The 22234-nt window shown below is 43.7% G+C and overlaps 3 non-coding genes across 3 annotated transcripts; all 3 read left to right on the top strand.

Moving 5' to 3' along the window:
• Positions 1–11113: 11113 nt before the first annotated feature.
• Positions 11114–11188, top strand: Trnas-cga (transfer RNA serine (anticodon CGA)). Its single transcript has one exon. It is a non-coding gene; the product is annotated as a tRNA-Ser (tRNA).
• Positions 11189–11709: 521 nt separating this feature from the next.
• Trnas-cga (transfer RNA serine (anticodon CGA)) lies at positions 11710–11784 on the top strand. The gene has a single exon. It is a non-coding gene; the product is annotated as a tRNA-Ser (tRNA).
• Positions 11785–12606: 822 nt separating this feature from the next.
• On the top strand, positions 12607–12681 carry Trnas-cga (transfer RNA serine (anticodon CGA)). The gene has a single exon. It is a non-coding gene; the product is annotated as a tRNA-Ser (tRNA).
• Positions 12682–22234: the final 9553 nt, after the last annotated feature.

Below are 22234 nucleotides of genomic sequence, written 5' to 3'. Positions count from 1 at the left end.
AAAACTAGGAAAGCCTTAAAGCCCTTCCACTAAATTTAGTTAGTATTAAGATTTGTTTACAGGGAGTGCAGTGGAGCTGACACTGAAATCATTAAGTATTTGGTTATATCATCGCTAGTCTCACTGAACTCTTCTGAATTCTACATGTCATGTGTGGTCTGGCGCCTCCTTACCAGCAACAGGTCCCAGGTTCAAACTAGTCAATTCCCTAAAAAACGTGTTCAGAGTGTCGTTGCGTGAAAGTGGTAGAGAGACACGATATAGAACAAACAGACACCATGCAGAATGTTTATAAAATGGCGACCCTGCCAGGATGGTAAAATAACATGATTGAAGGTCGACCACATGCCTAACTAGGTCAGAAAAATATCCTACTGAAAAATTTTTGTAGTACCTTTTTTTTCTTAAAGTTATACATGTCTAAAACAGTAACTGCAGCGATAGATAGTAAGAAAGTATTCAATAAAAGTGAGAATTCTAGTAGAAACAAAAGCGTTATTAAGTTATGAATTTAAAAAATTGTTATAATTAAGTTATCTCCTCAATGGATGCGCACAGGTGTCGGATACATCGTTGACAAGTTGTTTCTGACCCAACAAGTAAGTGAATGGATTGTCAGTCTTGGTAGTGTCAAGTCGTGTGTGCAAAAAGTTTATGAAACGCGTGAGATCGTATGAACGCATGTTGACTCGAAGTAGGGCGCGTAAATTGCTTTTAAAACAGAAAATAAGGGATTCGGAAAGATTAGCAATGGCAGATCGAGACCTTAACCGAATTGAGGTAGAGACACAGCATGAAAATGGACAGAGAATTGAGGACAGTCCAACAGACGATGCAGTATCGTGAGAAATAGGATATATGACGCACCATAACGAGGAAAATGTACGTCAACGCATAGAAAACGTAAGTCAGCATACGACAGAGGAGCAGGAAAGTAGAGAGACAGTCGATAAAATTCAGAATGCAGAAATGACGAAACAAAATGCAGAAACCACGAGACAAATAGGTGCGATTAAAGAACAAAACAAAAAAGTTCAGTTACACCTAAGTCATATTGAGGACGAGGCAAAAGAATCTCGAGAAGTGATAGGAAACTTAATAACAGGTTACAATCAATTGAGAACAGACATTGACATGGTACAAGTGGACGTACAAACATTGCGTAGTGACACTCAGGACGAGATCAAAACATTACGTAACAACACCCAGGAAGAGGTCAAGAAACTACAGAAACTGATAAACGAAATTACTAGACAAGCAGCAGGTACAGCGCGTGAAATTGTTGAAAACAGTGTGTTTCACAAACGTATCACAAAAGCAGCGTTGAAAAGATATGATAACCGCATAGTCAAAATTGAAGCGCAAACGAAGCGACAATTCCAGAAATTGCGAACAGACTTGTTTCAAACCATTGAAGAGCGTAGTGAACAGGATCGAACAGGCACAGAGTCTGCAACCACATCCGTATCAGTAACAGCACCGGAAAAACAAGCAATTAACGAACATATTACGCATTTGCGATTCCAATCACAGGCGGAAAGTAACATACGTGACAATGGAAAGCCAGGTCGCGAAGAGTACAGTGCAATGCATTTAGCTACACGTTCACAACCGATGGAAGAAAATTATTGCGTACCACTCCAACGATACTATGCAAGGGTAGGCGAAAGTTACAGTGGACAATATCCAATGGATCTACCACAACCGGAAATAATGACGGGAGAAATGATCAGAAACAAAGGTGGCGAAGAATCGCGAATTTCATATGGAACTATGACGAAGTACGACAACGATCATTTCCTCACAGTCAGAAAATTTCAACACTTTCGAGAAGGAAACTCATTACACCCATGAACTTTTATTGATCAATTCCGAGTAGGATTACCAGAACACTGGACGCTATCACACAAATGAGACTTTATATGTGCAGACATGTCAGGAACAGTCGCAGAAACCATGCAGAATGTTGCAGCGACATGCCGATCATACGAAGATTTCAGAGAGAAGTTTCTCTCACGATATTGGTCCAGCGAAGCACAGAACAGAGTGAAGTACGAATTATTACAGAACCCATATTTTGAAAATTCAGGAGAGAGGAGTCCCGTGAAATTTTTCGAATTAATGGCAAAGAAAAATCAATGCTTCGATGTACAATACAGTGACGGAGGGTTTATTAAATTATGCGCGATGAAGCTACCATTGAAATACCAGCAATCATTAGTAGGTCGCGGAGGCAATGGTGTCGAAGCATTTAAAGGTATTCTAACAAGGGAACCTCCCCATCGCACCCCCCCCCCCCCCAGATTTAGTTATAAGTTGGCGCTGGGATAGGCCTTGAAAAACTGAACACAGATCAATCGAGGAAACAGGAAGAAGTTGTGTGGAACTATGAGAAAAATAAGCAAAATATACAAATTGTGTAGTCCATGTCCAAGGTAGGCAACATCGAGAAGTATGATAGCTCACGAGCGCCGTGGTCCCGTGGTTAGCGTGAGCAGCTGTGGAACGACAGGTCCTTAGTTCAAATCTTCCCTCGAGTGAAAATTTTAATTTTTTATTTTCAGATAATTATCAAAGTTCAGCCACTCACACATAATCAACTTCGCTCTCCAAAATTCCAGGACATGTTCAGATTTGCTTGGACATATTTAGAATTTGACGGTCTACGCACAGAAACATTTGAAAACGTAAGAAACATATGTTTTGACAGAGCACAGGGAAAACTGTGCGACTCTGAAACTGTTGCAATCATTTGATGCAGTTTATGTGACAAACTCTTATGTTTTCCTCACTTTTTTGGAGTGATTATCACATCCACAATAAAACCTAAATCGGGCAAGGTAGAAGAATCTTTTTACCCATTCGCCAAGTGTACAAGTTAGGTGGGTCGACAACATATTCCTGTCATGTGACGCACATGCCGACACCAGTTTCGTATAGAATATATCAGACGTGTTTTCCTGTGGAGGAATCGGTTGACCTATGACCTAGCGATCAAATGTTTTCGGTTCCTATTGGAGAGGCACGTCCTTTCGTCCACTAATCGCACGGTTTTGCGGTGCGCTCGCAAAACACAGACACTAAACTTATTACAGTGAACAGAGACGTCAATGAATGAATGGACAGATCGTAACTTTGCGAAAATAAAGAAAGTAAAATTTTCACTCGAGGGAGGAATCGAACAAAGGACCTTTCGTTCCGCAGTTGCTCACTCTAACCACGAGACCACGGCGCTCATCTGCTATCTTTCTCCTTTATGTTGCCTATGCTACACATGGACTACTCAGTTTGTATATTTTGCTTATTTTTTTCATAGTTCCACACAACTTCTTCCTGTTCTCTCAATTGATCTGTGTTCAGTTTTTCAAGGCCTATCCACTGTGTCAATTTATAACTAAATCTGAGGGGGTGCGATGGGGAGGTTCCCTTGTAAGGGAACTAGAGCTTCAGTATTTTAAACATAGCTGCGCAACAGCAACGGTTCCACGTAATAGGATTAAAAACAGCCGACCAGTCGCAAAGGATAAAGTAATCTTTACCTAGGTTTCGATAGATTTAAATCTATCTTCTTCAGAAGGCGGCCTGAGGACAATAAACATCGTAATTTATATTAAAAGGTATGAAACATAAGTCAAGAATAGAGTTTAATATATATAAGGAGAATCTTGTATTACTAAATATGAGAAGGATTCCTGGTACTTACTGTATTACATTAACATGGAGTGATATGTCATTGTCGTTTTTACAAACCTCTGCATAGCTCCATTAGTCCAAATAAAATATAGCCCTGAGAATAGGGTTTGTCAGACAAATAAAAATAAGTACATGGAAGTTGGAGAGCGCATAGCGACTGGGTAAAATCGGCCAGCGTAGTAGCACTGCAGCCAGGACAGGTGGCGCTCAGGTCGGGAACTATGTGCCGATTGGCGTACTGAAGCAACATGTAAAATATCCATATTAATTGCGTCCTTAGATAGAGAGACAATAAATAAAAGGAAAGCATTTAGGACTCCCGTTATGACATTGTGGGAGCCTTAGGAACAATAACGTTGATACATACATCGAAAAGGCAGGTGGCGCTTACGCCATAAGTTACATGCAGTGGCATATACAGCCAGAATATAAAAGTTATATTATCATATTAGTGAAGCACATAGATCGCATATAAATCAAAACTTTAAGAATAATCAGTAATGGCTCTTAAGACATAAATTACGAAACCTGGTCAACAATCCAGTTAACATACATTCACAGGGAGCCAAGGTTTTAGAATAAGAGAAAATTACATGAGGGCCGATGTAGTGGCAGCCATACATCGTGAGAATACCACATTACATAAAAGGTAGTGAGCTTAAAGATTTGAAAGTGCATTATAGCTTCCTGAGGAAATAGACTACTGAGGTTACCATCATTAATGTTATATATTAAACAGTACGGGTTTAAAGCCTTCGAAGAATTGTCTACAGGCAAGGTTCAACTGATCGTTCAGTATATTACCGTCTTTGAGCTCTAGATGTTTAAAAAGAAATAACTCTTCCCACAGATCTAGTCTCCGTCCTTTGACTTGTCTGTGTAGAATAACCGTGTCTTCTAACTGTTTGGGCGTATGGCCTGCTATCAAGAGGTGTTCAGCAAAAGTAGAGTTGTGAATATTCGCTCCTTTTTTACCTAATAAATGTTCTTTATATTGTGTTTTCACAGCTCTGCCTGTTTGACCAATATAGTATGAGGGGCAGTTATTACAGGTTAGTTTGTAAATACCTGAATTAGAAAATCAATCGCTGGCAATCTCTACAGACTGTATAAGATTTCTTTTTAAACTGTTATCTGTAGAGAAGGAGACGTTACAGTTATATTTTTTATTTAGAAGACGTTTAATCCTATATGATATGTTACCCAAGAAAGGGATGGAAATAAATTTTTTAGTTTCTGTGGTATCTGTGGGGAGGTTATTGCTCAAAGTCGAACAATTTTGGGAAACTTCCTGGCAGATTAAAACTGTGTGCCCGACCGAGACTCGGTCCCGAGTTCGAGTCTCGGTCGGGCACACAGTTTTAATCTGCCAGGAAGTTTCATATCAGCGCACACTCCGCTGCAGAGTGAAAATCTCATTCTGGAATGTTGGGAAATTTTCTTATTGAGCTGGTAATCGATCATATTCTGGTTGTATCCATTATTAACAGCGATTGCTTTGATGACATTCAATTCCTTCAGTTGATCCGCAGGCGATAAAGGAGTGGTTACCATTCGGTGTATGGCGGAATGAAAAAACGCAAGTTTATGAGATTTTGGATGAGTTGAGTCAGCAGGAATGACATTATCTGAATATGTTTCTTTGCGGAAGATATTGAAATGGAAGGTATTATATTGTATGGAAATTGTTAAATCGAGAAAATTAAGTTCACGTTTATCATTTTGAAGTTCTTTTGTGAAGGAAATTTTTTCATGTAAACCGTTGAAAGTATTGAAGAGCTGCTCTAACTCGTGATCAGTGCCGTCAAAAGCAATGAAAATGTCGTCAACATAACGTGCATAATAGCTGATATTGTGGCGTAATTCTGAACTTGAATTGAAGGATGTTGTTTCCAGGGCGTTGATGAAAACCTCTGCTAGAATACCGGCGAGGGGGCTACCCATTGCTAGACCATCTGGCTGTACATACATTTTCCCGTTAAATGTGAAATAATTGTATTTTAAAATGACCTTAAGCAAACCAATGAGTTCCGCAATCTGAGTTTCACTTAGTTTTTTATGCTTAAGAAGATTCTCTTTTACAAGGTCTATGGTTTCATCAACCGGGACATTTGTATTAAGGCTGACGATGTCGAAGGACACCAGTCTAGTGTCAGGTGTACATCTTACAGATTGAATATTTTTAATTAATTCCTTACTGTTTTTTACAGAAAAGTTATTTTCAAATGTGAAAGCATCTTTAATTTTAAAATGGAGGCGCCTAGCAAGAGTGTGATGTGGACTGCCTATACCATTCACTACAGGGCGGATCGGGTGATCTTGTTTGTGCAGTTTAAATTGACTTCTGAGCACGGGTGGTTTCGGGTTCATATTTATAAGCCCTTTCTTTTGAAACTTATTAAACAGGCTGACAGAATTAGTTAAAGTAGGCAGGATTTCGTTTTGCAGTTCAGCAGTAGGATATACAGTAACCTCAGTGATGACGTTTTCCTCAAAAAACTTTACAGTCTTCTCTATATATTCATTTTTATAAGCCACGACAGCGGTGTTCCCTTTGTCACTCTTAGCGACTAAGGCGTCGTGCTCTCTAAGTTTATGATTAATGCTTTTTACTATACTATATTCGCCCGACTGCCTATTAGGAAGTAATTTAATTTCTTTTTCTATTATGTTATTACATTCGTAGGCACATTTGACTTGCTCCGTTTTCTCTAATTTCAGAGATTCTAAACCGATATTTAGATCTACAATGAGATTACAGATAACTGGATATTTGTCGAGTTTAGCAGGAAAGTTATATTTAAGTCTTTACACAACAAGTCATTCTCAGCCTGCGTAAAAGTAATATTGGTTTTATTTAGTACTCTTTCGTAAAATAGGTGCTTGACACTATTGTCTGCTGTATTAACACTTTTACTTGTGGTCCTATTACTAAACTTCAAAAGCTTTCTTTCATGTCTAGCCTTGATTTCTCCTTTACGATTAAAGAGCCATTCATTAATACTATTCCACAGGTGGTCAATTTGAAAATTACAATGATCTTTAAAGGCTTTAGCTAAAAATAGGTGTATACAGTAGGCTTCACTATTAAGAACATCTTTTTTCTTGTACAAATTACCTGTGCTATCCGAAATGACTAAAGGTACTAACTTCTTTTTAATAAAAGGCACTCTGTTACACTGTTTAAAGTTTATGTACGCCTTCACATAATCAGGGATTATGTCTTTATCTAGGCACTGTTGATTAAAGTCAATAGCCATACCTGCTTTCACAATTTTTAATTTGATGTCCATATACCTGGATGCAGCTTTTCATACCTCGGCAGGCAAGAATTTCAGTATTTTAAACATAGCTGCGCAACAGCAACGGTTCCACGTAACAGGGTTAAGAACAGCAGACCAGTCGCAAAGGATAAAGTAATCTTTACCTAGGTTTCGATAGATTTAAATCTATCTTCTGCAGAAGGCGGCCTGAGGACAATGAACATCGTAATTTATATTAAAAGGTATGAAACATAACTCAAATTTTTTTTTCATTTATTAAATTTCAATTCCCCCCGAAGGGGGCGGGCTGGCAGCAGCTTAGTACGCCGCTCTTCAGCCAACAGATTTTGTGACAAAGATCAAGAGAACAAATAATAAAAAACAGGCGATAAAATCGGATACTTAGAGAGTAACAAGGCGAATAGAAATCGTGGAACTTAAAACAACAACACAGGGATGATGACGCTAATAAAAATACATACGAAGTAGACAGGGAAAACAATAGACAATTAAAAAAACACGGCGACAGTCTGGATTCTGTTCGCAAAGGAAATAAAATTCACACCGAGCGACAGCATGGTTTCTGTTCGCAACACGAGAAAGACAAACAACACTGAATAGTCACTGGAACACTGCACTAAAAAGTTGGCAAATGTGACACCATAGTCGAGAGCAGGTGGGGGGAAACTGGACAGAAGATGGGAAAACGAAAAAGGGGGGGAAAGGAGAGTAAAAGCGACGGGGGGAGCCGGGAAAGGAGCTGAAGGAGGATGAGGACCCATAAGAGGGGTGGGGGGCAGATGCGACAGGGAGTGGGGTAGGCAGAGGAGGGGAATACAAAAGGACTGGGGGGGAGAAGGGAGGTAGGGAGAGGTTTAGTGGGGAGAAAAACAGGACAGAAGGGGGGGGGGGGAGAGGAAGCCCAGGGAAAGGACAGAGGAAAGGAGGGGGATTGAGGATAAGAGTTGATAGGAAGGATAAATGGAGGGAGAGAGGGCATCATCCGGGAGGGGGAGGTGACGGAAGCCACCTTGGGAAAGGAGATGGAGGGTGTAGAGATGGAGGGTAGGGGAGACACAACGGTGAAGACGTGGCAGGGGGCGGGGATGGGAGAGGAGAGGAGCAACCAGGGGGTGAGGGGGTTCAAGATGGCGGGAGGTGTAGAGGATGCGGATATGTTCGAGGAATAGGAGCAGACATAAGTCAAGAATAGAGTTTAATATATAATTGGAGAATCTTGTATTACAAAATATGAGAAGGATTCCTTCTACTTACAGTATTACATTAACATGGAGTGATATGTCATTGTCGTTTTTACAAACAGCTGCATAGCTCTATTAGTCCAAATAAAATATAGCCCTGAGAATAGGGTTTGTCAGACAAATAAAAATGAGTACATGGAAGTTGGGGAGCGCATAGCGACTGAGTAAAATCGGCCAGCGTAGTAGCACTGCAGCCAGGGCAGGTGGCGCTCAGGTCGCGAACTATGTGCCGATTGGCATACTGAAGCAACATGTAAAATATCCATATTAATTGCGTCCTTAGATAGAGAGACAATAAATAAAAGGAAAGCATTTAGGACTCTCGTTATGACATTGTGGGAGCCTGAGGAACAATAACGTAGATTTATACATCAAAAAGGCAGGTGGCGCTTACGCTATATGTTACATGAAGTCGCTCCCGCAATGTCATAACGGGAGTGTTAAATGCTTTCCCTTTATTTATTGTCTCCTATCTAAGGACGCAATTAATATGGATATTTTACATGTTGCTTCAGTACGCTAATCGGCACATAGATCACGACCTGAGCGCCACCTGCCCTGGCTGCAGTGCTACTACGCTGGCCGATTTTACCCAGTCGCTATGCGCTCTCCAACTTCCATGTACTTATTTTTATTTGTCTGACAAACCCTATTCTCAGGGCTATATTTGGACTAGTGGAGCTATGCAGATGTTTGTAAAAACGACAATGACATATCACTCCATGTTAATGTAATACTGTAAGTACCAGGAATCCTTCTCATATTTTGTAATACAAGATTCTCCTAATATATATTAAACTCTATTCTTGACTTATCCCCACCTCCTCCTGTTCCTCCAACATCTCCGCATCCTTTACATTGTTCGCAGGCTTGATCCCCCCCACCCTCTGTTTTCCTCCTTCCTCTCCACCCCCCGCCCGTTGCCGTGCCTCTATCGCTGTATCCCTCCCTCTCTCCACCTCCACACCCTCCATCTCCTTCATCAGGGCAATTTCCAACGCCTCCCCCTCCCGGATGACGAACTTCGCCGTGACATCTACCCTTCCTTCCAACTATAACCTGGCCTTGTTCGCCCCCCCCCCTCTCCAGGGCCCCCTTTCCTCTTTCCTCCTTCTCCCAGAGAGGATTTCCCTCCGTCCCCCCTCCCCTGCAACCCTGCACCCCATACTTGCCTCTCTCCATCCCACCTTACCTGGCCCTCTCCCGTGCGCCCCCTGCTCACCTCCCCCAACTCTTCCACTCCCTCCCTTCTTCAGGTCTCCCTCATCTCCTAGCGCCTGGCAGATCCTCTGTATTGCTCATCATCAGTGTGCCACATCAGTGTTGTGTTTAGTGCTGTTACTCGTGTGCGTCAAGAGATGTGATTTTAATTGTGTCCTGCCTTGAAGTTTGCCGTCAGTGCTATGTTATGTGCTATGCCATCCATCGCTACTTTTATGCTCCAGTCATACTGTGCCTTGTGTTCTTTTAACCGTCGCAGTGTGTGGCTTTTTATATGTGCTACTTTTAAACAGTTTTTTGTTATCTCCATTTTACAGTCACCACGTTCCTTTTTTTTTTTTTGTCTTCCATGCTGTTCCCCCTTTTTTATATCTCTGTTCACCTTATTCTCTCCTTTGCTGTTTTTCAATGTCTTCTATTGTTTTGTTCTGACTTTCGGCTGAAGAGCAGCGCCTATGCTGCTGCCAGCCCGCCCCGATGGGGAATTGAAACACAATAAAGGAAAAAAAAAAAAATCTTGACTTACGTTCGCGGCTCCCCTCCTTCGCTTTTACTCTCCTTTCCCCCCTTTTTTGTTTTCCCATCTTCTGTCCAGTTTTCCCCCACCTGCTCTCGACTGTGGTGTCACATTTGCCAACTTTTTAGTGCAGTGTTCCAGTGACTATTCAGTGTTGTTTGTCTTTCTCGTGTTGTGAACAGAAACCATACTAGAATGAGATTTTCACTCTGCAGCAGAGTGTGCGCTGATATGAAACTTCCTGGCAGATTAAAACTGTGTGCCTGACCGAGACTCGAAATCGGGACCTTTGCCTTTCGCGGGCAAGTGCTCTACCAACTGAGCTACCGAAGCACGACTCAAGGCCGGTACTCAGCTTTACTTCTGCCAGTACCTCGTCTCCTACCTTCCAAACTTTACAGAAGCTCTCCTGCAAACCTTGCAGAACTAGCACTCCAGAAAGAATGGATATTGCGGAGACATGGCTTAGCCACAGCCTGAGGGATGTTTCCAGAATGAGATTTTCACTCTGCAGCGGAGTGTGCGCTGATATGAAACTTCCTGGCAGATTAAAACTGTGTGCCCGACCGAGACTCGAACTCGGGACCTTTGCCTTTCGCGGGCAAGTGCTCTACCAACTGAGCTACCGAAGCACGACTCACGGCCGGTACTCAGCTTTACTTCTGCCAGTACCTCGTCTCCTACCTTCCAAACTTTACAGAAGCTCTCCTGCGAACCTTGCAGAACTAGCACTCCTGAAAGAATGGATATTGCGGAGACATGGCTTAGCCACAGCCTGAGGGATGTTTCCAGAATGAGATTTTCACTCTGCAGCGGAGTGTGCGCTGATATGAAACTTCCTGGCAGATTAAAACTGTGTGCCCGACCGAGACTCGAACTCGGGACCTTTGCCTTTTGCGAGCAAGTGCTCTACCAACTGAGCTACCGAAGCACGACTCACGGCCGGTACTCAGCTTTACTTCTGCCAGTACCTCGTCTCCTACCTTCCAAACTTTACAGAAGCTCTCCTGCGAACCTTGCAGAACTAGCACTCCTGAAAGAATGGATATTGCGGAGACATGGCTTAGCCACAGCCTGAGGGATGTTTCCAGAATGAGATTTTCACTCTGCAGCGGAGTGTACTGGCAGAAGTAAAGCTGAGTACCGGCCGTGAGTCGTGCTTCGGTAGCTCAGTTGGTAGAGCACTTGCCCGCGAAAGGCAAAGGTCCCGAGTTCGAATCTCGGTCGGGCACACAGTTTTAATCTGCCAGGAAGTTTCATATCAGCACACACCGCTGCAGAGTGAAAATCTCATTCTGGAAACATCCCTCAGGCTGTGGCTAAGCCATGTCTCCGCAATATCCATTCTTTCAGGAGTGCTAGTTCTGCAAGGTTCGCAGGAGAGCTTCTGTAAAGTTTGGAAGGTAGGAGACGAGGTACTGGCAGAAGTAAAGCTGAGTACCGGCCGTGAGTCGTGCTTCGGTAGCTCAGTTGGTAGAGCACTTGCCCGCGAAAGGCAAAGGTCCCGAGTTCGAGTCTCGGGCGGGCACACAGTTTCAATCTGCCAGGAAGTTTCATATCAGCGAACACTCCGCTGCAGAGTGAAAATCTCATTCTGGAAACATCCCTCAGGCTGTGGCTAAGCCATGTCCCCGCAATATCCATTCTTTCAGGAGTGCTAGTTCTGCAAGGTTCGCAGGAGAGCTTCTGTAAAGTTTGGAAGGTCGGAGACGAGGTACTGGCAGAAGTAAAGCTGAGTACCGGCCGTGAGTCGTGCTTCGGTAGCTCAGTTGGTAGAGCACTTGCCCGCGAAAGGCAAAGGTCCCGAGTTCGATTCTCGGTCGGGCACACAGTTTTAATCTGCCAGGAAGTTTCATATCAGCGCACACTCCGCTGCAGAGTGAAAATCTCATTCTGGAAACATCCCTTCGGCTGTGGCTAAGCCATGTCTCCGCAATATCCATTCTTTCAGGAGTGCTAGTTCTGCAAGGTTCGCAGGAGAGCTTCTGTAAAGTTTGGAAGGTCGGAGACGAGGTACTGGCAGAAGTAAAGCTGAGTACCGGCCGTGAGTCGTGCTTCGGTAGCTCAGTTGGTAGAGCACTTGCCCGCGAAAGGCAAAGGTCCCGATTTCGAGTCTCGGTCGGGCACACAGTTTTAATCTGCCAGGAAGTTTCATATCAGCGCACACTCCGCTGCAGAGTGAAAATCTCATTCTGGAAACATCCCTCAGGCTGTGGCTAAGCCATGTCTCCGCAATATCCATTCTTTCAGGAGTGCTAGTTCTGCAAGGTTCGCAGGAGAGCTTCTGTAAAGTTTGGAAGGTAGGAGACGAGGTACTGGCAGAAGTAAAGCTGAGTACCGGCCGTGAGTCGTGCTTCGGTAGCTCAGTTGGTAGAGCACTTGCCCGCGAAAGGCAAAGGTCCCGAGTTCGAGTCTCGGTCGGGCACACAGTTTCAATCTGCCAGGAAGTTTCATATCAGCGAACACTCCGCTGCAGAGTGAAAATCTCATTCTGGAAACATCCCTCAGGCTGTGGCTAAGCCATGTCCCCGCAATATCCATTCTTTCAGGAGTGCTAGTTCTGCAAGGTTCGCAGGAGAGCTTCTGTAAAGTTTGGAAGGTCGGAGACGAAGTACTGGCAGAAGTAAAGCTGAGTACCGGCCGTGAGTCGTGCTTCGGTAGCTCAGTTGGTAGAGCACTTGCCCGCGAAAGGCAAAGGTCCCGAGTTCGATTCTCGGTCGGGCACACAGTTTTAATCTGCCAGGAAGTTTCATATCAGCGCACACTCCGCTGCAGAGTGAAAATCTCATTCTGGAAACATCCCTCAGGCTGTGGCTAAGCCATGTCTCCGCAATATCCATTCTTTCAGGAGTGCTAGTTCTGCAAGGTTCGCAGGAGAGCTTCTGTAAAGTTTGGAAGGTAGGAGACGAGGTACTGGCAGAAGTGAAGCTGAGTACCGGCCGTGAGTCGTGCTTCGGTAGCTCAGTTGGTAGAGCACTTGCCCGCGAAAGGCAAAGGTCCCGAGTTCGAGTCTCGGTAGGGCACACAGTTTTAATCAGCCAGGAAGTTTCATATCAGCGCACACTCCGCTGCAGAGTGAAAATCCCATTCTGGAAACATCCCTCAGGCTGTGGCTAAGCCATGTCTCCGCAATATCCATTCTTTCAGGAGTGCTAGTTCTGCAAGGTTTGCAGGAGAGCTTCTGTTAAGTTTGGAAGGTGGGAGACGAGGTACTGGCAGAAGTAAAGCTGAGTACCGGCCGTGAGTCGTGCTTCGGTAGCTCAGTTGGTAGAGCACTTGCCCGCGAAAGGCAAAGGTCCCGAGTTCGAGTCTCGGTCGGGCACACAGTTTTAATCTGCCAGGAAGTTTCATATCAGCGCACACTCCGCTGCAGAGTGAAAATCTCATTCTGGAAACATCCCTTCGGCTGTGGCTAAGCCATGTCTCCGCAATATCCATTCTTTCAGGAGTGCTAGTTCTGCAAGGTTCGCAGGAGAGCTTCTGTAAAGTTTGGAAGGTCGGAGACGAGGTACTGGCAGAAGTAAAGCTGAGTACCGGCCGTGAGTCGTGCTTCGGTAGCTCAGTTGGTAGAGCACTTGCCCGCGAAAGGCAAAGGTCCCGATTTCGAGTCTCGGTCGGGCACACAGTTTTAATCTGCCAGGAAGTTTCATATCAGCGCACACTCCGCTGCAGAGTGAAAATCTCATTCTGGAAACATCCCTCAGGCTGTGGCTAAGCCATGTCTCCGCAATATCCATTCTTTCAGGAGTGCTAGTTCTGCAAGGTTCGCAGGAGAGCTTCTGTAAAGTTTGGAAGGTAGGAGACGAGGTACTGGCAGAAGTAAAGCTGAGTACCGGCCGTGAGTCGTGCTTCGGTAGCTCAGTTGGTAGAGCACTTGCCCGCGAAAGGCAAAGGTCCCGAGTTCGAGTCTCGGTCGGGCACACAGTTTTAATCTGCCAGGAAGTTTCATATCAGCGCACACTCCGCTGCAGAGTGAAAATCTCATTCTGGAAACATCCCTCAGGCTGTGGCTAAGCCATGTCTCCGCAATATCCATTCTTTCAGGAGTGCTAGTTCTGCAAGGTTCGCAGGAGAGCTTCTGCAAAGTTTGGAAGGTAGGAGACGAGGTACTGGCAGAAGTAAAGCTGAGTACCAGCCGTGAGTCGTGCTTCGGTAGCTCAGTTGGTGGAGCACTTGCCCGCGAAAGGCAAAGGTCCCGAGTTCGAGTCTCGGTCGGGCACACAGTTTTAATCTGCCAGGAAGTTTCATATCAGCGCACACTCCGCTGCAGAGTGAAAATCTCATTCTGGAAACATCCCTCCGGCTGTGGCTAAGCCATGTCTCCGCAATATCCATTCTTTCAGGAGTGCTAGTTCTGCAAGGTTCGCAGGAGAGCTTCTGTAAAGTTTGGAAGGTAGGAGACGAGGTACTGGCAGAAGTAAAGCTGAGTACCGGCCGTGAGTCGTGTTCGGTAGCTCAGTTGGTAGAGCACTTACCCGCGAAAGGCAAAGGTCCCGAGTTCGAGTCTCGGTCGGGCACACAGTTTTAATCTGCCAGGAAGTTTCATATCAGCGCACACTCCGCTGCAGAGTGAAAATCTCATTCTGGAAACATCCCTCAGGCTGTGGCTAAGCCATGTCTACGCAATATCCATTCTTTCAGGAGTGCTGGTTCTGCAAGGTTCGCAGGAGAGCTTCTGTAAAGTTTGGAAGGTAGGAGACGAGGTACTGGCAGAAGTAAAGCTGAGTACCGGCCGTGAGTCGTGCTTCGGTAGCTCAGTTGGTAGAGCACTTGCCCGCGAAAGGCAAAGGTCCCGAGTTCGAGTCTCGGTCGGGCACACAGTTTTAATCTGCCAGGAAGTTTCAGAAACCATGCTGTCGCTAGGTGTGAATTTTATGTCCTTTGCGAACAGAATCCAGACTGTCGCCGTGTTTTTTTTAATTGTCTATTGTTTTCCCTGTCTGCTTCGTATGTATTTTTATTAGCGTCATCATCCCTGTGTTGTTGTTTTAAGTTCCACGATTTCTTTTCGCCTTGTTACTCTCTAAGTCTCCGATTTTATCGCCTGTTTTTTATTATATGTTCTCTTGATCTTTGTCACAAAATCTGTCGGCTGAAGAGCGGCATACTAAGCTGCTGCCAGCCCGCCCTCTTCGGGGGGAATTGAAATTTAATAAATGAAAAAAAAAAACTTGACTTATGTTTCATACCTTTTAATATAAATTACGATGTTCATTGTCCTCAGGCCGCCTTCTGAAGAAGATAGATTTAAATCTATCGAAACCTAGGTAAAGATTACTGTATCCTTTGCAACTGGAACTAGAGTTCATATTTTCGGAAGATGACGCAAGAAAAAGATGAAGCGCACGTGAAAACGAAAGTAAAAAGCAGTGGAATCCACAAGACACAGTACGAAAAAACTATAATTACGAAACTTGTGATAACTTCGCACCAAGAAATGACAATATATTTCAACAAAGAACCAGCTATGGATTTAGAAGAGAATATGGCAGTTTCAATAATTCACCAAGGAACGGCAACAACTATTACAGGGGGAATAACGACAACCGGAACGGGCACTGGAGAACCAATAGACCGACAAATTATCAACAAAGAAACCACTATCAACAAGCTGAACAAGATAAGAGAATAAAGATTGAAGAGGTGGAGGTAAGACCACCAAACCCCGATAAACGTTCGAATTGACAGCTAAGCGCCTATGCCAAAGAGAAGGACACACCGACCCAGGACAATTGCAGCACCTTGAACAGAGAAGTAAAAATCTTATCACGAGAAGAGAAGAAGGAAGAAACAAATCCGCAGGGACCAGATGAAAACGAAGACAAGAAAATAAGAATATTGTGTTGGGACGAAATTAATTGGGAGAATACTGACGAGGAAGATGAATTACCAGAGGCATGCACAACGAATGTAGGAGGAGAGGACGAAGTAATGAGTATTGCAGAGCTATTTGAGATGGAAACCAGGGAAAGCGAATTCAATGAGGATAATGCGCAGTCGACAGAAGTTGAAAATAAGTTATGACTGTGCACACAACCCAACGTATATAATGAAGGAAGTTATGAAGCAATAATTAGAGCATTTAGATGCGATTATGTGGAAGTAGCGACGAAGAAGGAGAAGATAGACGAGGATGAGGAATAAGTAGAGGAAGTTGAAGAAAGCGTAAATGAAGGAAGAAATAGAGAAGAGGAAATAAAAGAGAGAGAAGTAGCAGTCGAAGCTTATCCTACAGAAATTTCGAATTCACAAGGGAAATTCCTAAAAAGACTCATGTATGATTCAGTGGAGGATTCGTTGATGCAAGAAGATGAAGAACAGAACCAACCCTCTCAAATTCAACCAATTGTGAAGGCCGTGGTAAAGCATATCCCAGTCAGTATTGTAATTGATAGCGGAAGTGAACTGACTGCGATCTCAGAAAATTTATTCATGCAATGTAATGCCAATGAGGAATTGCCAGTTCTGAAAACACGTAAGATTAAAGTAAGAGGTCCTATTAGAAACAACGCTGCAGAAGTTACGAGACAAACAAGGTTAACTCCTTCGTGCCAAGGTCAAAAGATCGAAGGCAACTTCATGATTATACCTAAACTAACTGTAGATTTGATTATAGGTGCAGATTTTTTAAATGAGAGACGAGCGGTTATAGATATGGGGAAAGGTAGTGTACATTTGGGTATGTCACACTTCTCTTTGAGCAAAAGGTAAAATTAGAAGAAATACCAGTTATAAACAAACAATTAAGAATGATGCGAGATAAAGAGGATGAAGAATTAGAATGGTATGCACACAAGGGGGAATCGCCTCAACTCATGTTAGAAGTCCATAAAGAAATCGACGAAAAACTGCAAGAAGTTCAAGGTATTTCGGAACACAGTAAAAGAATTAGAGGGTATTTTATGAGATAAAGCAGAGGTATTTTCACCCAAGACTGGCAGTATTAAACACTTTCAGTACAAGTTTGAAGATTAATTTATTACTGGTGAAGAATTAGCACAATATTGCAAGATTATGTTGCAGATAAGATCGTCAGGAGGCAGAAGAATGATGAGAGAGGAAACTGGGAAAAAGAAAGTAGTTTCAATAAAAACAAAAACAAAAATAACACCAAAAGTACCAGAGATTAAGGTGAAGGGATAAAGCATAGCTAGTCTAACAGCATGTAATACTAAAATTCTATACACCACGACACTACACAAAAATAAAAAACTAATTTGAGGATTTTTGTAGAAATTAAGACTCAAAATACCTTACAATTGTAACATGGAAAGGGCTCCAAAATTTGTAAAGCTTTTTAAAAAGGCGAAAACAATGTAGGTACTAGACATATGTTAAATGATTATAAGTAAAGCTTTTTGTAAGAACCATTGTAAAATCTCCAGCAAGGACAAGATGCAACGACCCACTAGTTGCAATGAGAGATGTATCAAGAAGGAAAAGGAAGTAATTAGCAATACACGATTCCTACAAGGCAGAAGAGTTGAGAGAAGAGAAAGGACAGCAAGACCAACAAAGGGTAGGTGAAGTGGGCTGTATATCTGCTGAACCACAGGGTGGCGGAACCCTGCTGGGACAGAACACTGAACCACAGAATGTTGGAACATGGAAGGGACTGGTGCAGGGACTGACTAGCAAGCACCGGACTTTCACCGCTCGTAAATCTCTGAGTGCTCCCTCTCAACGGAGCGAGCAAGAAAAACGGCCCGACGAGAAGACCGCTTGGGCAAGCAACCACTGGCAAAAAGAAATATGTGTAAAAGTCACACTACCGCTACTAAACAGCACGCTGATGCACGAAACTGAAGAAAACGTCCACAAAGTAAAAATGACACGCCCAAACAATTTATCAAACTGTTACTAGGGGGAGAACTTCAAAGCGACTAGTTATCAATAAATATTTCCATATCCTGCCCAGAGAAGAACCATGAATCAAGTAAGAAGCAGAGGAAAAGCAGGAAGAACAGTAGATGAAGATTCGCAAGATTGAGACCAAGAAAGAAGATGGGTGAAGAATAGACGACCGACCTTCCCAAATCCCTATCCCATTGTAAACTAGTCGTCTGCGAAGTATTACAACGAAAAACGACCGCATTCAGCGACACATAACGATGACTTTCACGCATACAAAGCCCGTAAACCACGAGATTCTGCACTCACAGCTCCATTCCATTGTGGGACCTCCACAACAGCAACACACACTTGCAAAGCCAACAAAGAACGACAAATGAAGCTGTACATCAAATACTTGCCCACATCCATCTCACTCAAGTTCATCACCTTCGTGCAATAACATTCGCCAACCTCATGCTTAAACATTCATAGGATTGTGACTTCTGAAATTTTCCCGGCGTATTTCTTCTTCTAATAATTTCCGGGTATGCAGCCGGATCCCGTCGACATTCTGCCACGATATTTCGACCCAGAGACGTCCGGCCATCATCAGGTGAGTACACAACTACTGAAGAGCCCAGGTGCAGTCGCGGTATTTGTGCCGAATCTCGCGCATGTGAAATGTACTGGCATCCTACAGCGCATGCGTCAGGTGTTGACATGCGCAGCATAGCCGAGTTGTATGTGCTGCCCTCGGTGGTGGAAATAAAGGTTCATCTAGTCATTGAGTATCGAATGACACTGTCGATTCCGCTGTGATTGCATCATTTTAATAACAGGATTCCAATTTTTATCCAGCTGAAAGCCGTTGTCACGATTTATAAGATTATTGGAAAGACGTATTTCCACTGATTCCTTGATTACGGAATCCCAAAAACCGGACACCGGGGATAAAATTTTTGTTACATTGTATTCCATTGAATGTCCCAAAGAAATACAGTGCTCTGCTACTGCCGATTTTGACGGTTGCCGCGGACGGGTGTATCTTTCATGTTCTATACATCGTTCATGGACAGTTCTTGTCGTCTGGCCAATATATGCAGCGCCACATTCACAGGGAATTTTGTAGACGCCTGCCTTCTTCAGTTGTAAATCGTCTTTAACGGATCCAACCAGGGCCCGGTTCTTTGCTGGTGGACGGAAGATAAAGTTGATTTTATTTTTCTTCAGTAATCGGCCTATTTTCGACGACACATTCCCGGCGTATGGAAGGAACGCAGTTGATTTAAAGTCATCATCTGCGTCCTCAGTGCGTTGCTTCTTGTTATGATAGTTGCGCATGGCCTTCCTTATTTGGCGAGAAGTGTAGCCATTCTCTTTGAAAACCTTCTCCAAGTGTTCCAATTCTGCGTGGAGGTTTTCATCATCCGATATTATATGCGCTCGATGTATTAAGGTACTGAGAACACCGGCTGTTTGTGCTGGGTGATGGCAGCTTGACGCCTGGAGATACAGATCTGTGTGAGTCGCTTTCCTGTACACAGAATGTCCTAATGACCCATCATTTTTACGGCGTACTAGCACGTCTAGAAATGGTAAAGTGCCCTCTTTTTCAATCTCCATCGTAAATTTGATGTTCTCATGTAATGAGTTTAAGTGATGAAGGAATTTCTCCAGTTCCTGTCTGCCATGAGGCCATACAGCAAAAGTATCATCTACGTACCGCCAGAAGACCGTAGGCTTTAAAACAGCAGACTCAAGTGCTTTCTCCTCAAAGTCCTCCATAAAGAGATTAGCTACCACAGGCGACAAAGGGCTCCCCATGGCGACGCCGTCTGTTTGTTCAAAGAATTCGTCATTGAATAAAAAGTACGTTGAGGAGAGTATATGTTCAAACAAGGCCGTCATTTCTGCACTGAATAAGTTACCAATAAGATGTAATGATTCCATTAAAGGCACTTTGGTAAAAAGTGAGACCACATCAAAGCTGACTAATAAATCCGAGCTGCTAAGCTTAACTTCCTTCAAGCGACTGACAAAATCCTCGGAATTACGTATATGGTGGCAACACTTACCCACATACGGCTTTAGTAATGAGGCCAGATATTTTGCTGTAGAATAGGTCGCAGCACCAATATTACTCACTATTAATCGTAGTGGGGCACCATCCTTGTGTATCTTCGGAAGACCGTAGAGTCTTGGTGGTACTGCATTGTGTGGTCTCAATCTCTTGATAACTTCTTCAGGTAGAGAACAGTCGTTCAAAAGGGTAGTAGTTTTCCTTGATATTCGGCTTGTTGGGTCCTTTTCAATTCTACGGTACGTACAATCATTTAGCTGACAATATATCTTCTCGTTGTAGGCTTCTCTTGTCAGAAGAACTGTGGTGTTACCCTTATCCGCAGGCAGTACGACTGTGCTAGTATCTTCTCTCAGGCTGCGGAGAGCAGCTCTTTCAGCTGGCGAGATGTTACTCCGTTGTGGCGCACATTTCAACAACGTTCGGCAAGATTCACGTCGAATTTCGTCTGCAGAATCCACAGGGAGACGTCTAATGGCTTCCTCAATGGAACTGATGAAATCCGTTAAAGGCAGTGAGGCAGGTGTAAGAGCGAAGTTTAAACCTTTCGCAAGCACTGACATCGTCGCATCGTCAAAAGATTTCTCCGTGAGGTTCACCACGGATCGTCCAGAGATAGCTTCTTGCGGTTTTCGTGTTACGAGTTGGCTAAACTTCGCACTTTGTCTGTTCGTACTGTCCCTGTGAGCCCAGTCTGCCTTGGCCCAGGATACGCCGTCAATCCAGTCCCAACTAAGGGAAGAACATCTTGCTGAAATCTTCAGATGTAAATAATATAAATTCCTGGCGACAGCGTCTAACTCACGACGCGTAAAACGGATTCGTTCTCTTAATAAAGCCAGACTCGCCTTGCGTTTTATATTGTTGGCGGCCACACTATTAATAAAATGAACAACTCTGGCGAAAGTTGGAATCAAGTTATTGTCTCTACATTTCAGTAAAAAATTTATTGAACACAGCAACCTGGCTCTTTTCTCACGTAATTTATCCAATACGTGGATGTTCTTCCCTTAGTTGGGACTGGATAGACGGCGTATCCTGGGCCAAGGCAGACTGGGCTCACAGGGACAGTACGAACAGACAAAGTGCGAAGTTTAGCCAACTCGTAACACGAAAACCGCAAGAAGCTATCTCTGGACGATCCGTGGTGAACCTCACGGAGAAATCTTTTGACGATGCGACGATGTCAGTGCTTGCGAAAGGTTTAAACTTCGCTCCTACACCTGCCTCACTGCCTTTAACGGATTTCATCAGTTCCATTGAGGAAGCCATTAGACGTCTCCCTGTGGATTCTGCAGACGAAATTCGACGTGAATCTTGCCGAACGTTGTTGAAATGTGCGCCACAACGGAGTAACATCTCGCCAGCTGAAAGAGCTGCTCTCCGCAGCCTGAGAGAAGATACTAGCACAGTCGTACTGCCTGCGGATAAGGGTAACACCACAGTTCTTCTGACAAGAGAAGCCTACAACGAGAAGATATATTGTCAGCTAAATGATTGTACGTACCGTAGAATTGAAAAGGACCCAACAAGCCGAATATCAAGGAAAACTACTACCCTTTTGAACGACTGTTCTCTACCTGAAGAAGTTATCAAGAGATTGAGACCACACAATGCAGTACCACCAAGACTCTACGGTCTTCCGAAGATACACAAGGATGGTGCCCCACTACGATTAATAGTGAGTAATATTGGTGCTGCGACCTATTCTACAGCAAAATATCTGGCCTCATTACTAAAGTCGTATGTGGGTAAGTGTTGCCACCATATACGTAATTCCGAGGATTTTGTCAGTCGCTTGAAGGAAGTTAAGCTTAGCAGCTCGGATTTATTAGTCAGCTTTGATGTGGTCTCACTTTTTACCAAAGTGCCTTTAATGGAATCATTACATCTTATTGGTAACTTATTCAGTGCAGAAATGACGGCCTTGTTTGAACATATACTCTCCTCAACGTACTTTTTATTCAATGACGAATTCTTTGAACAAACAGACGGCGTCGCCATGGGGAGCCCTTTGTCGCCTGTGGTAGCTAATCTCTTTATGGAGGACTTTGAGGAGAAAGCACTTGAGTCTGCTGTTTTAAAGCCTACGGTCTTCTGGCGGTACGTAGATGATACTTTTGCTGTATGGCCTCATGGCAGACAGGAACTGGAGAAATTCCTTCATCACTTAAACTCATTACATGAGAACATCAAATTTACGATGGAGATTGAAAAAGAGGGCACTTTACCATTTCTAGACGTGCTAGTACGCCGTAAAAATGATGGGTCATTAGGACATTCTGTGTACAGGAAAGCGACTCACACAGATCTGTATCTCCAGGCGTCAAGCTGCCATCACCCAGCACAAACAGCCGGTGTTCTC

This window comes from Schistocerca serialis, chromosome 5, assembly GCF_023864345.2.
Source record: "Schistocerca serialis cubense isolate TAMUIC-IGC-003099 chromosome 5, iqSchSeri2.2, whole genome shotgun sequence".
In the NCBI taxonomy this organism is placed as follows: Eukaryota; Metazoa; Arthropoda; class Insecta; order Orthoptera; family Acrididae; genus Schistocerca; species Schistocerca serialis.
Note: the sequence above shows the minus strand (reverse complement) of the source record. Positions and strands in the feature narration are given on the sequence as shown.